This window comes from Camellia sinensis, chromosome 10, assembly GCF_055761805.1.
Source record: "Camellia sinensis isolate YWXY chromosome 10, ASM5576180v1, whole genome shotgun sequence".
Lineage (NCBI taxonomy): Eukaryota > Viridiplantae > Streptophyta > Magnoliopsida > Ericales > Theaceae > Camellia > Camellia sinensis.
This window is the reverse complement of record NC_138970.1, coordinates 140,176,494-140,188,574: the sequence shown is the minus strand read 5'-3', so window position 1 is coordinate 140,188,574 and position 12,081 is coordinate 140,176,494. Positions and strand designations below refer to the sequence as shown.

Here is a 12,081-nt window from a genome sequence, read left to right as displayed (position 1 = left end):
TTAGCCATCTTAACATGAACTAGGATCATGCATATGATTATTAACTAGTTTCTGTTTTGGCTTGGAGTACTCGGTAAGCATTTATGTTTTAGCATCCTTGCATGAGTGTAAGTGTTTCCATGATAGCATGCTTACCATGAGGTTATGTGCTTATGTGTTATAACTGCCTGAATGCCTGTGGGTGAAGGTTGGGTTGCTTGAATTAGAATAATTCGTCGAAACCCGTGTTTTAGCCTACTTGCGAATAGCAAATTTCAATCCATTTTCAAAACAAACGGATATGCGATGTTTTGTTCCAATTCAGAGAATTCAGTCTATACTTGTATGCTGTGCACATCACATAGTAATTTTAGGCTAATAAACCGGAATAAGAGCACATAATGTTTTCAAAAATCGATATCATGGTTAGTAGAGGCCGATCTTTGATCGGGCGAGTGGGGGTGCTCATAGCTAACCTTCCCCAATCGTACCCAAGTTCCCGAGCCGAGGCAACTTTAGTGATGACGGACACGTGGCCTTAGGCAAACGAGTCAGGGTTTCCTAAATTCCCCCATAAAAAAATATTTAGGTGGCGACTCTGTATCTGGCAAAGCAGTCCATATTTGGCACTTCTTTACAAAAAATCTGTTTTCAAAAATGATTTGCCGGATTTGGACTCTTTGGTTCAGATTTAGAACCATGATAATTTGAGTCCTGAACTGTAGTCAGCCCCAACGAACAGAACGGGATGCCCTCCCGGGACATTCGGGGACGTCTACACCGAAAGTCCCACATCTTTGGCTACTAAATTTTTAGTCGGCAAAGAGTTCCTCTTTTGGCTACTAAATATTTGGTCGCCTAAAGTTCTACATTTTTTGCTACTAAAATTTTAGTCAGCAAAAGTGTTTTTATCCTTTAGTTTTTTGTTTTTAACTACGAAATATTTTAGTCGCCAAATGTTTGATTTTCTTTTGGCTACTAAACTTTTAGTCGCCAAATGTCTACTTTATTTTTATTTTATTTTTATACAAAACTTTTAGTCGTCAAATGTCTTTTCCTAATTTCTTTTTAGCTACAAATTGTTTAGTTGCCAAAAACATGATATTTTGTTTTATCGCAAAATTATCATTTCTCCACAACATGTCTATATTCAATGCAACCTGTAATACGTATATAAACAAAATAATACACACTATCAATCATTCCACAATCTGCATCCATATACCAAAAATAAATAACTTTTAATGTAAAAATCCATACAAATCAACTATTGTCCAAACTAAAATAATAATTCCATACAAAATATATCATACAAAAATCAAAGCCATCCGTATAAAAAAAATACATTTACTACCAAGCAAAATTACCATTTGGCATGGTACAAATTACCATCGTAATCTGTACAACAACAAAAGGTGATATATTTACCATGACAAAAGTTTTCTATAGATTATGACAAAACGTCCTATATGTACGTCGACAAATGGTGTGTATGTACCACGACAGTCATTATCTGTTGATTGCCAAAAGTTTTCTGTATCAGTAATAATGAACTACACAAAAGCTGAGGACAACAAAAGTATTATATTAGTTCTACACAAAAGTGAAAATTCTTCTCCATACACCAATATGGATTATCCACAAGTCCATGTAACAAAGCCATCTACAAAGAAAAACAAAAAAACAAAACATTAGAATTGGTTACAAAATATCAATTCAATCAGCTATATAGAACATGTTCTAACATGCATTTAAGGTAGGACAATCGAGAAATGTCTTCTTGGAAATAAAAAAAAGTATATATATATATATATATGTATCATGCAATATTTATTCCAACCAACTGCACAAACAATGTAATATGTAATTTCTTCGTCCCATAAATATATAAAGGCAATTATTGGAATATGTAGATGCTATTTCCATAAAGTTGTAGCTTTTAAACTAAGTGTTGTGAGCTTTTTGACTAAGTGTAAGGCCTATTCGGGGGCTGTTATGAATTTTCGCGCCAGGAAAGCTCTTTTTCAAGTAAGTTTAGGGCGTATTCGGCTCTAACTCCCAACCTACGGGTCCGAATTACATTCCGTCAGTTTTCACAAGTCCTATTTGTCATGGCGAAGCTATTCGTGTGAGCCACACGGTCATTTGGGGACTGTTTTGAATTTTCGCTCTTGAAATGCCTTTTTTTGACTAAGTTTAGGGCGATTTGGCTCTAACTCCCAACCTACGAGTCTGAATTACATTTCATCAGTTGTCGCAAGTCCTATTTGTCATGGAGAAGCTATCCGTGAAAGTCACATGGTCGTTTGGAGGCTGTTTAGAATTGTCTCCCTCGAAACGCCATTTTTCGACTAAGTTTAGGACATATTCGGCTCTAACTCTCTACCTATGGATCCAAATTACGTTCCGTCAGTTGTCACAAGTCTTATTTGTCATGGGGAAGTTGTCTGTGATAGTCACACGGTTGGTCGGGTGCTGTTTAGAATTTTTGCCCCCGAAACGCCCTTTTTCGACTAAGTTTAGGATATATTCGGCTCTAACTCTCTACCTATGGGTCCGAATTACGGTTCGTTAGTTGTAACAAGTCTTATTTATCATGGGAAAGCTATCTGTGACAGTCACATGGTTGTTCAGGGGCTGTTTAGAATTTTCGCCCCCGAAACGCTATTTTTCGACTATGTTTAGGACGTATTTGGGTCTAACTCTCTACCTGTGGGTCCGATTTATGTTCCGTCAGTTGTCACAAGTCCTATTTGTCATGAGAAAGCTGTCCGTGAGAGTCACACAGTCGTTCGGAGGCTGTTTAGAATTTTTGCCCCCGAAACGCCCTTTTTCGACCAAGTTTAGGACGTATTAGGCTCTAACTCTCTACCTATAGGTCCGAATTACGTTCTGTCAGTTGTCACAAGTCCTATTTGTCATGGGGAAGTTGTCTGTGATAGTCACACGGTCATTCGGGTGCTGTTTAGAATTTTTTCTCTAGGAACGCCATTTTTCGACTAAGTTTAGGGCGTATTCGGCTCTAACTCTCTACCTATGGGTCTGAATTACGTTCTATCAGTTGTCACAAGTCCTATTTGTCATGGTGAAGCTGTCCGTAAGAGTCACATGGTGGTTCGGGGGCTGTTTAGAATTTTTGCCCCCTTAATGCCCTTTTTCGGTTAAGTTTAAAGCGTTTTCAGCTCTAACTCCCAACCTACACGTGCTAATTACATTCCGTCTACTGTCATAGGTCCTATTCGTCATGAGGAAACTGGTTGTGGCATCCATACAGTGGTTCAGGGGCTGTTTTGGATTTTCGCCTCCTTAACGCCTTTTTTCGATTATGTTAAAGGCGTTTTCGGCTCTAACTCCCAGCCTACACGTGCTAATTACATTTCGTCTATTGTCACAAGTCCTATTTGTCATAGGGAAGCTGGTTGTGATATCCGTATGGTGGTTCGGAGGCTGTTTTGCATTTTCGCCTCCTTAACGCCTTTGTTTGAATAAATTTTAATAAAGAAAGCTACATAGGTTTGTCTCTAAGTATTCAATTCCTTTAATTTAACCTGATATCCAAGTACATTACAAAATATTCCTATTTCTTAACAAATTTCATTTATTTTCTAGAATAGAATGGTGTGCACAATATGCCATAAAGCCATAAAGGTGTGCACAATATCCCATGCTGAAGTCTTGTTACAAAGTTCTATAGATCTGTGAGTTGCTAAAGTGATCAACTTTTGTAGATCCTAACAAGGAGGAAATGAAATTTAAGATTTGATTGATCGGAGGAACTTACTAGTGTTATCTCAAACTGTTCGCCAGAGTTCCCCAAGACAATAATAAATACAATAACCTCAAATACAAAAACAAAATTGCCTACGTTAACACTCTTTGGCCATACATCCAAGAAATGGACATCATTTTCTTGATCAAACTTGAGTTCTTGCATCAAGGCAATTGACAAGATCATTAGGATACAAGTTAGGCAAATCAAACAATCCTAATAAAGAGGTAGTGACAACAGACCAATAGATCTAAAAAAGATCACAGTAGAAGACACCGATATAATATGAAATAGTAAAGTGCAAAATGACACTCTTATTGTCACTTGATCTGAAGACACATGCATATCACGTACTATTTTTTGACACTATGTACTAAAGGGTAACCCAATGTATGAGACTCTTACTAAGACAAGGTCTGTGGAGAGCAAGATGTATGTAACCTTAACCCCATTGCTGGCAACAATCTCCAAGGATTCAAGACAGAACAAGAGACTAAGGTTTCTACTTTCCCAATTACAACCACACAATCATCATATAACAGCCTGAAGTTGAAAAGAAACAAATATGAATATAAGGTGAATTTTCATTAATGAAGAGTAAAGGTAAACATCCCAATAATATGCAGAACCAAGTCTTTAAGCCACAGTAAGATCCTCAAGAAAAAAAAAATAAAAGAGATCAAATATGGTTAATGGGGTAGACTTTGTCAAGAAATTAAGATATTTGCAAACATGCTTACACAAGATATGTGGATAGCTGGAAGCTCTAGTTGAGTTCCAGAGGTGCTTCCCTTTCAGAAATTAATGGAATTTCTAAGCCTCATGATGAACAAAAATGCTCTACACTAACCATTATACAAGACAACAGATGAGCAAAAGCAATGGTGTTAATTACGATACGAGAGGACATTATCGGTCCAACTACCAAAGGTATCCACAGCAGGACGGGAACATATGAGTCCCACGACTCACACCAGAGGGACCAACTAAGTGAACTATAATTTATTTTTACAACATGATCCTAGTGTTTAAGGAAATTACTAGGAATATTGCCTACCAAAACAGAGGTGAATCCACTATTAGGTAACATTAATAGTGTTAGTAATAGTGTTACCTGCAAATTTGGTCTATTTGCCTAATATATAGTACAGGTAACAGTAATGCTAATAATGATGCTTACAGACCAAAATCAGTTAACCAATTATTACTGGGTAACAGAAATTTAGAGGGGGAAAAGATGCTAAAAGTTTTAATTCAATCAAACCAAATATATAATATAAAAATGAGACTTTTACTCATTACTTAATTAAAGACCAGTGAGATGCCTATTGTGTATATTCACGTACCTGATTCACATCATAGTTCAACAATGTAGTAGGAGTCACTTCAGAGTGCAGATTTCCTTCTACAATGTCCTTCATGGACTTTAACTCCTGCATTAGCTTTATTGCAAGACGTTCAATACCATGCATCTACCTTTCTGAGGATGCATAAAACGAAAATCAAACCCATATTAGGTATGAAAGCAATGCTACCTAAATCACATCAAATGAATTTCACAAGTTAAGATACCCACCCCCCATCTAAAAATGAATCCTTTAGTGATCCTCCAGGCTTCTTAATAATCTGAATGGCCTCCAAGTTTGTGTTGCCCTGCCATTTCCATGCAAATGATCAGCACAACAACAAAGGATAAAATAATATTTCGTATGACTAGCAGTGTACAACAATAGAAGCTGTCTGAATGTACAAAGGAGATTGTAAATTACTAATCAAAGTATTATCAACTTCACAATTTAATTCAACTTCTTTTTATTCAAATGATGTTTGAAGTAGAGAGTATTATCTTAATTAGCAATGTTCCATATCATGGTCTCATATCAATGATATCAATCTGTTAATCAATCTATTAAGGGAAAGGAAAGTATGGATTGGAATGTTCCATATCATATCCATCTGTTAATCAATCTTTCACTCAAATTTGATGGGGGAAAAAAAAAAGAAAAAGAGAGAGAAAGAGAGAGATAGTAAAGATTGAATTTTCTGCAATCATGGTCTCATAATATAGCCATGCAAACAGAAATATGTAAAACTTATTCTTTAATTAGAAGCCAATCAAGCAATATCATGTTGACAGGGGCATGAAATTAAGAAAGAAACAATTCTGGAAATAATGTAGTTCATGATAGATCTAGAGCATATTACACAACCAAAATTAAAACAAAGGCAAAAAGTAAATTTAATAGTTCAATATAACTAACGCAAGGCTTTTCTTTTTCACCAATTTCTTTTTTGAAAAACAGATATATCTTATGCCAGACCAGTTTGGTAATCGACCTCGGGGTGTAGAAGTTAATCCAGAGAAGAATTTAGCTGAAAGTATGAGTCACAGAAGTATTTGAATTTGAGGCCATTGTACCAATAATCTATTAGACCCCCAGGTTGCATCAATAGATAAAGAACAAAAATAGTTCTCAACTCATGTTCAAAACTACTTCAAATTTGGGTGAATTGATTCAATACGAGCAAGTGAGATCACTAATTTCTGAAAATTTATTCCTCTTCAAAGAAATTATGATAAAATCTATTGACAAAATGATAATTTTTTCACACTTCAGACTTTTAACTATATTTTTTATTCTTGTACAAATGCCTAAATGAATGATTTAATAATAACTGAACTAACATTAACACCTTAAATATGGTCTCTGAAAGTCATTGACATGCCACAATATTTGTGTTGCTTGGGTGGTTGGTGTTGGTGGTGTAATTGGAACTTGGAGTTGTTGTCAATGTCCATCTCTATAGTGTTCTCCACTGCTGTGGCTCCCCTTGGGAACTTAGAAGAGGCACAGAATAATCAAACCTTTCCTAAAGGAAAATTACTGAAGATAATATAGCAAATAAGATTGATAAAGTAATAAAATAAACTCAGAAATTACAAGAAAATTAGAATTCAAGATGGGAGATCAATAGCATATGATCACTGCATCAGATTGCTATCATTAAAACCAATATTCCATTTTTCTTTAATCTTATAAATTTAGATATTGGCCATTGAATATGGGTTTGAATCGTATAAATTTCTTCTCTGTCAAACCCATAAAACAAAAATCAAACCCATAAAACTAAAATCAAACCCATTTTCGACATGAAGAATATTATAATTCATAGAAATCAAACACTTCAACCAAACCCATTAACGAAATCAACACAAAATTAAACTAAAAAAATCAAATAAACCCTAGATGAAGTGTGAGAAATGGGAAAATAGGGGAAGGGAGAGAGAGAGAGAGAGGGAACCAGAGAGATGGCTCAACAGAGAGAGAGAGAGACCCAGATTGACAACGAGGGAGAGGACCGAGCGCGATAGAGACAAACTTGTGATTTGCAGCAGTGTTGGTGGTGATTTCGGCGATGGAGGTGGCGACATGCGGCGGTGGGGATGGATGGTGGCCAACGACGGTGAGAGAGGGAGCGGAGAGGAGCAGCGGAGAGGGAGAGGGAGAGGGAGAGAGAGACAGAGGGAGAAATGCTGAAGAGAGAGAGAGAGAGAGAGAGAAAAAGCATTGGTTTGTGGTTTGAAAACCAAATATATATATATATATGTGTGTGTGTGTGTTACACCATTAGCAACTAAAATTTTTTAGTTGCTGAAACAATTTTATAAATCCCTCCAAAGTATTTGAAATATCTCCCTCCAATAATTTTAGTTCTTTGGCGACCAAAATTATTTTTCGTTGCTGAAAATAAACTTTTGGCGACTAAAATTTTGGTCGCCAAAGGTAAAAAATAATTTTTTATTTTCCAATCGGCGACTAAATCATTTTAGCAACCAAAGCTTAATATACAGCGACGAAAAATATTTTTCGTCGCTGAAAATAAACTTTTGGCGACTAAAATTTTGGTCGTCAAAGGTAAAAAATAATTTTTTATTTTCCAATCAGCGACTAAATCATGTTAGTAGTCAAAACTCAATATACGACAACTAAATTTTTTTTTTTTGTCGCCAATTCTGGCATTTTTTGTGACTAAATTTTTTTTAGTCGCCAATAACCAACATACCCCGACTAAAAAAAAGTAGTAGCTAAATATTTTACTTTTGCCGACTAAAAAAATTTTTGGTCACCATTTCTACAACTTTTGGCGACTAAATTTTTTTTAGTCGCCAATCTTGGTCGCCGAAGGTGCATTTTGTTGTTGTGAGTTATTTATTGTTCATAGGAATCATCAACGGCTATTGGAGTTTCTTATGGCTCTTCATAGCACCTTCGAGCCTGTGCGTGCTTCCTTGCTCCATCGTTTTCCCTTACCGACTTTGGAGCAAGCCATTACAGAACTATTGTCAAAAGAAACTCGTTTTGGGATACTCAAACCTCAAAACTTGGATTCTATTCTTGCTACACCATCATCACGGGGTTCTTCATCTTCATAGCCTCCTAGCTCATGCATTTATTGTCGTAACTGTGGCCTACCTGCCAATCACTCTCTACTTCAGTGCCATGTTCGTGAATGCTTGACTTGCCACGAGAATACTCCTGGTAATCTCCAAAGCAATTGCCCTTGAGTTACCCCTGCTTCTTCATCTAGGAAAAGGTCTTCACGCTCTGGGCATCAATCTTCACGCTCTATTCCATCCATCAAAGTTTGAAAACTTCACGTGTTTTGTATGGTTTGAAACAAGCTCCTTGTGCCTGGTTTGCCAAGTTCAGTTCTACTATTCATGACTTTGGCTTCTCCTCCAGTGTCTATGATTTTGCCTTGTTTATACATCAGACAGAGCGTAGCATTCTTCTTCTTCTTCTTCTTCTTCTTCTTCTTCTTCTCAATGTGGATGATATGATCATCACCGGAGATGACACAGTGGGTATATCTAGTCTCAAACAATTGCTCAGTCACCAATTTGAGATGAAAAAATTAGGTTTGCTTAGCTACTTCCTCGACTTAGAAATTTCTCGTGATCCTTCTAGTTACTTTCTCACTCAAGCCAAGTATATCTCTGATCTCTTGATTCATACTGGTCTTATCGATTGCAAGACTACCACTACTCCAATTGATCCTCAGACTTGTTTCACAACTCTTAATGGTCACCTATTATCTGATGCTACTTTATATCGTCCACTAGTTGGCAGTCTTGTCTATCTCACGATTACTCATCCAAACATCGCCTACATTGGTCACATTGTCAATTAGTTCATAGCTGCTCCTCACTCTCCACACTATGATACTCTATTTTGCATTTTGCACTATCTCATTGTAGACACCCCATTTTTGACCGACCTTAAGACTCAGACGTCATCGATTGGGCGCTCGATGATGATGCATGTTGTGCCCGTTCTGAGGTTTCAGAGTTTTGGTTGAGAGCCTTGCCTCTGGACCTCGGAACTCTTTGTGCTTTAGCTCGGTCCACGAACCAAGTCTTGTTTTCTCTTCCCGGAGGGAGGGAGAGGTCTTGTAGACCATCTCTCAGTGGTCGTAGGCTACTTTTCGTGGTCGTAGGCCACTGTTCCCATTTTCGAGACTAGTTTTCGATTTTCAGAGCCGTCGGCCGCGCGCCTCGGCTTGGGACCGCTTAACATTCTCCATTTGCCACGGTTTTTGGAACACACCTTGTTTCCTCTGTCTAGAGGGACACTGTTGTCCGGGAGACCACTTTTGTGGTCGTACGCCACTTTTGGTGCTCGGCAGCTAGTTTTCAAGGCTCCCGGCCGCGCACCTCGCCTCCCGAACTCTCGTCTTGCATCCGTTTTGGTTTGTTTTTGGTACAAACCTTGATTTACTTGTTTGGGAGGTGGTGCAAGGGTGGGAGATCACTTTTTCTCCTTGGAGACCACTTTTCTCCCCGCCAGCCGGTTTCTGGTCGGGAAACTGGTTTTCTTGGTCTTTGGGCCACATTTACTGGTCTCTCACCCCACCATTGGCTTTCTTTCAGTGTGGAGGTCACCAATTGCACCTGCCAACCATCTTTTTGTCTGGGAGACCACTTTGGGTGGTCGGCCGACCACTAAAAGTGGCAGGCCGACCACTTTTTCTGGTCAGCAGTTTTCCTCTTGTTTTGTCTGACTGAATGGATGCCAGCTGTGCCAGCTGGAGGGCACAGACTGTATCATCCATACACGTGTATGGAGGGATTGCATCCAAGTTTAGCTTCTCCAAGAAGCTTGAGCCCTTTGTTTCTTTTATAAGAGAGGCTCTCCCTCTCCTTGAACCAGGTTCAGAAAATTTCCTGAGGCACAAACACATATCTCTCTCTATATCTCTATATTTTGAGCCAAAAGTGTGTATTGTTCTTGACCTTTAACACCCCAACTCTTAGTCATACATCCTTACTGTAATAACCCGACCCTCGTACATGTTTTATGATAAATTTTCAGTCCCTTATTCTGCATAGTTAAATGCTTTGTGACAATCTAGAAATTTTTCTTCTGCTCGAGCGGGGGATTTGACGCTCGAGCAGACTTGTGAGGCTCCTAGTATTTTTGCAGGCTGCCCGAGATTCTGAGAGTTGTAAATTTCCGCTCGAGCGTAGAAGTGGTTGCTCGAGCGGACGGCTTTGTTGGTTTGGGCGCTCGAGCGGGTCGCTTAGTTGAGTTTGAATTTTTGAGGCACGTGGGTTCGTTTGTGGCATTTTATTAGTATGTTTGGAACCTCTTTATTTTTATTTTTTGGGCATTGATTGAGGTGGTAACATGATGGTAAAATAAGATTGGACCAAAAACTTTAATTCGAACCCTTCGCCTACAATCAACCGTCACTCTTTTGCCTTTTTCTTTTTCCACACTTTGAATTTAAATGTGAGGCTAGAACCATTGGAAAGATTATTTCCGGGGCTTCAATTTGGACACAAGAACAGCCTAAAACGGAGTCTGGATGAGAGAGTTATACCTATTTGAAGTTTTGAAATCTGTGCTGAGAGCAGGTACGCTCGAGCGGGAATAGGGACGCTCGAGCGGGTTTCGCGTGTACAGCAGCTTAAAAACGGGATTTTTAGATCATTTCTTACATTTTCTTTTCCCCTCTTCTTTCCTCTCCTTCTAGGGCCGAAGACCTAGCCCTAAAAACCTTGATTTCCTCCACTTTTATCAACAATCCACCATGGTTCTTGCATCAAGGATGGAGAACAAGAGAAGATCAACATTTTCTACCGATTGGATTTCGAAATTTGGAGGAATCTCATCAAAGCTTGCTCCCTTGTTTGATTCTTGAGGTAGGGGTTCTATTATTGGGCTTAGATTATGGTTTATGGATGATGGACCAAGGGTGTATAATAAATGGGAAGATTGGAACAAAAAGTAATGGGTTAAGAAATTTGGATTTTTTTTTCTTGAAATTTCTAGATTTTTCTTGAAACCCTAGGTTGATTCTTGATGATAATCAATGATTTAGCCCAAATTGAGAGTTGAATCATGAAATTGGTAGGTTGAATTATATATGTACAAGTGTAGACACCCCATTTTTGACCGCCCTTAAGACTTGGGCACCACTGATGGTTTGCTTGGCGGAGAAAGGTGTGCAGGGCAAATGTTCAGTTTCTTCGGCTAGAAGAGAGGAAAATCTTTCAAAACACTTTGTTTAGGGTTTTGGAGTTGAAGAAAAGAGGAAAGGAGAGGAGAAAACTAGTTTGGGAGAAGTTCGGCATGAATCCGGGTAGAAGCGAGTCGAGCAGCCCTCGCTGAATCGGGCTTATCTGTCTGTACACTTGGAGTTTAGCTATGGGGCCACCACCATCGGAAATCTTACTTCCGGGGCTTCATTTTGCACTCAAGAATCTCCTAGAGCCAAGTCCGGGTGGGGGAGATATGATCAGTTGAAGTCGGGCATCATCCCGGTTGGATCGAATCTGCGCGGCTTCACCAAAATGGGCATAACTTTTTCCACAGGAGGAATTTTAATGCAAGGTTTGTGCCATTGGAAAGCTAACTTCCGGGGCTTCAATTTGGACACCAACCGGCCATTTTTTGACCTTACCGACCATCCACCGGCACTATATTTATCCGGCCGGCAATTTATTGTGCCGACCGGCACTTTATTTTGCTGACCGGCAATTTTTTCTAGCCGACGACCTTCCGGAGCATTCTGCAGATTGAGTGGATTCCAGCTGTGCCAGCTGGAATGCACAGAATCGATCCCCCATGCACATGTGTGTTTGTTTTGCACCTTGTGAGTCTTTGAACCCCTTAACCTTCTAGAAGCTTGAACCCTTTGGCCAAGCTTCTTGGAGAAGCTTGGCCAGCTGTTTTAGCTTCCTCTAGAAGCCTTGCACCCCCCTTGAACCCCTTTGACCCTTTCCCTTTACTTAGCTTGTAAGTTAAGTGCTTCCCTTGCCTTATATA

At 38.8% G+C, this 12,081-nt stretch overlaps 1 long non-coding RNA gene across 2 annotated transcripts; it reads right to left on the bottom strand.

Moving 5' to 3' along the window:
- Window positions 1-1,242: 1,242 nt before the first annotated feature.
- LOC145801331 (uncharacterized) lies at window positions 1,243-7,267 on the bottom strand. 2 transcript variants are annotated; one of them, XR_014342670.1, is made up of 5 exons: window positions 7,085-7,267; window positions 6,443-6,633; window positions 5,325-5,401; window positions 5,095-5,228; window positions 1,243-1,642 (listed from the first exon to the last, which is right to left on the bottom strand). It is a non-coding gene; the product is annotated as an uncharacterized LOC145801331 (long non-coding RNA). The 2 variants fall into 2 exon arrangements; XR_014342669.1 differs by having other exon boundaries at window positions 6,443-7,267.
- Between the last annotated feature and the right edge of the window lie 4,814 nt (window positions 7,268-12,081).